Here is a 3,698-nt window from a genome sequence, read left to right on the forward strand (position 1 = left end):
AGGGTGTCCCAAAAATGCTGAAGATTAGAATCCTTGAAGGGGGGGGGAGGGGGGTGTGATTTGAAACAACTTTTTCCTTAGCGAAAATGTTGTCTGAAACTTCGTTGAGGAGATATTCACGGAAAACATTGACCAATCAGAGCGCAAGAATGCTGGTGGAGCGCGGGCGGTAGCATATGAGCGCGTAGCCTACGCTTCACCGGCATACTCGCGCTCTGATTGGTCGAGGAACGCGGCCTACTCGCGCTCTGATTGGTTGGGGATTTTCTGTTAATATCTCTTGAACGAAGCCTCGGACAACATTTTCGCTAAGGAAAAAGTTGTTTCAAATCACCCCCTGAACCATCCCTTTCAATGTGTTACAACATTTTTGGGACACCCTGTATAGTAGCTATAGTTGCTACCATACACTCGGTATATAGTAAAAATAGTTAATCCAATGCATACGTATCATATCAGAGATATAGTTAGCACAGTATAGTTGCTACACCATAATCATTACACAATAAATATAGTTTCTATAGTATAGTTACAATATGAGCAGATATAGTCGCTACATAATAGCCACAATGTACCTGCGTTGCACCTGAAGCAATTTTCATAATATAGTACATTACATATCACATAATATAGATTATATAGTAGCTACAGTTAAACTTATCGAGTCAATTCGAAATACATATCGAGAAGCAACGATTCGATGAGGTCAGTTCAATTGACCGCTGGTCAATGCCCTCTGCCGTTCGATCCGTTTACTAGGAACGACGATCTCCTGAATCGGATCGATGTCATTTCGTTTCGATTCTCGCGTAACCATCCCTCTCCTGCAATGTCTCAAATTGAGACTCTCAATCAAATCAATGTTAACTTTGTTTTTATGCTGTTGCTATTTATGATAGGATGGTAAGAGAGTATTGATAAGACGGAGAAAATGAAAAAAGAAAAAAAAAAGATTTTAGGGGACACCCGGGTTTGAACCGGGGACCTCTCGATCTGCAGTCGAATGCTCTACCACTGAGCTATATCCCCAACGCTGTAAACCTCACTCAGATAACAGTATTTGTGACTAGATAATCGACCAGTGCTATTTTATTTTATTGTTGTTTTTTTTAACTGTATTCAATTTTCGAAAAATATTCTCAGATTGCATGGTTGGTTACCAACCATGAACAACGCATAAATTTTCTTAGATTCGAAGTTTATATATATAATATGGCAAAGCAATTAGTCCTTGGTATAATAATTGTCGCCAAAGACATCAACAATCCCACTACGAATAATTAAGTTACCTCTTTACTAAAAACAAAAGTCACGAAATAAATCTGAAATTTATTTATTAATTTATTTATGTATTTATTTATTTATTTAATTATTTATTGACTTTTGCATTCGAACAAAAACTACCTTAAATGATTCCAAAAAAGAAATTTGAAATACTAACTAACTAAAAAATTGATCAGCTCCAATGATAACATTAATCAATTTAACAAATTCTGTTTAGAGCACTCAAGTCTTCTGAAACTGTATTATACATACTACTGTATACACGAACCTTATCTGAGGTTCTCAAATAATAATAATAATAATAATAATAATAATAATAATAATAATAATAATAATAATAATAATAAAAGTCTTCTGAGATTAAAAAGAAATCGATATTCGCTCTGCGTCCATAGCATTCGACAGAAAGAAATTCTGTCGACACAGGCGGATAACTGTCGATACAGAGAAAGCGACGCCAATGGCCGCGACAGGTAGATAACGGAATTTCTGGAAAGATAATGCCGCGACCGGTTTCTCCATGCGTGACAGACGAGACGAGGCCTGTTGAAGCAAGTCCATTGCAAGTTACGTTTGCCTTCGATTCGCCAAAACGTACCTGGATCGCCACTGTGACGCCATCTGTCGATTGAGTGATAATCGACGACTGGTAAAGTAGGAATCTGCGTTACTCGAGACTCCGTCGGTATAGAAGAGAGTTATCTAATGTAATTTATTAATTGAAGAAGGATTTCAGTTTTTTAATACGGTTTTCTAACGACTAGTTGGAATATTGAATTGAAACAGCTTTCGTATGCATCGAAGCGTAAAAAAGGAAAGCGAATTCTTGACACAACTTATCTCGCGTAATCAGCTTTCCCTTGGGCCATGTTCTATTTAACAAACGAAAACTATCGTTAAATTAGATAGTTAGGTTTAGATCGTATTTAGTTTTAAACGAGACTATTATTTAAGTGTAAAGTAATGTACCTTTGATTTCATTGCGACGAGTAAAGTCAATATTCATTTATATATAATAATTAAAAGCGAGAAAAATATTCTCTGATTGCAACTGGCAAAATGGGTAGGTTGTCAGGTTTTATTTATTGGTAAAGTGTTTTGTTGATTAACTGGTAAAATATATTGTTACGAGACGATTAATGAAATATTTTGTCCAGTCGGTAAGAGTGTAAATATTTTACCGACTGATAGTCAAAATATGATCGACTTATCGACTTCGTTGCTTCTCGATATATTTCGAATTGAGTAGATACTTTGAGCTATAGTTAACTATATCATTATTGATACTTTATGTAAATTGTTTCTACTATATCGATGGTAGATTATGGCTATTATGTAGCGTATATATCTGCTGAATATATACATGTTGAATAACTAAGGTATTTACACAATTTCATGTTTTTTCAGACCTAACCTCATTTCTTTCACATGTATGCCAACCTCAGAAACTCTTCACGAATACCAACATTCAAACCTTTTCATCCTCACTCATTCCCATTCAAAACCAACTCTCACAGATATCATGAGGAAATAATTTAGATAAAAATCTGAGATTTTTAGAGGTTCTTCCTATTATTATAAGTAACATCTCTACCCAGTTTCAAATCCATTCATCAATTTACATAGAAGCTAGAAAATTAAAAGTAAGTGATTGAAAAAAGTTTCATGAAGCTTTACCATAAGTAGCTTCATATTTATAAGACTGGTGTATAAGGAAATAATTGAGATAAAAACCTGAAATTTTTAGAGGTTCTTCCTATTATTATAGGTAACAACTATGCCAAGTTTCAAATCCATTCATCAATTTTCATAAGAGCTAGAAAATTAAACGTAACCAATTGAGAAAGTTTCATGAAGCTTAACCACAAATAGCTTCATATTTACAGGATTGGTGTATAGGGAAATAATTGAGATAAAATTCGGAAATATTTATGCCTTCTTCCCATCTTTATAAGTAACAACTCTGCCACGTTTCAAATCATTCCATCAATTTTTACCCAAGTTATAAAATTAAAAGTAACCGATAAACGAAAGTTTTATGAACCTTTACCATAAATAGCTTCATAATTAGAAGCCTGTTGTATAAGAAAATAATTGAGATAAAAATTCGAAATTTTCAGGCGTTCTTTCCATCATTCTACATAACAACTATTCCAACTTTCAAACTCTTTTATCAATTCTCACCGGAGTTACAAAATGAAAGGTGATCCATCAAAAAAATTCCATGTATATCCTATTCAATGCTTTCTTATATACATATTTGCAAATTGTATAGTGTGTTCATAAAATATATTTCAAAAATCATTGTAACAAGGACAGCTCTAATAAACGCATAAGTGATCTCAACCTGATGGTCATTACACCTAGATATGAATACACCTAGCTATAAATATACCTAGTTTCTATTCAATGCT

The 3,698-nt window shown here is 33.9% G+C and overlaps 1 protein-coding gene, 1 long non-coding RNA gene and 1 other non-coding gene across 10 annotated transcripts in view; 1 reads left to right on the top strand and 2 right to left on the bottom strand.

Annotated features, from left to right (window-relative positions):
- The window catches only part of LOC128882025 (cytospin-A-like), a 49,424-nt gene that overhangs the window by 34,003 nt on the left and 11,723 nt on the right, over positions 1 to 3,698 (bottom strand). The window lies entirely within an intron of this gene.
- LOC128882028 (uncharacterized) overlaps positions 1 to 3,698 on the top strand; it is a 17,192-nt gene that overhangs the window by 8,641 nt on the left and 4,853 nt on the right. The gene's annotated exons all lie outside the window — the stretch shown is intronic.
- Positions 958 to 1,029, bottom strand: Trnac-gca (transfer RNA cysteine (anticodon GCA)). Its single transcript has one exon. It is a non-coding gene; the product is annotated as a tRNA-Cys (tRNA).

Source organism: Hylaeus volcanicus, chromosome 9, assembly GCF_026283585.1.
Source record: "Hylaeus volcanicus isolate JK05 chromosome 9, UHH_iyHylVolc1.0_haploid, whole genome shotgun sequence".
NCBI classification, from domain to species: Eukaryota; Metazoa; Arthropoda; class Insecta; order Hymenoptera; family Colletidae; genus Hylaeus; species Hylaeus volcanicus.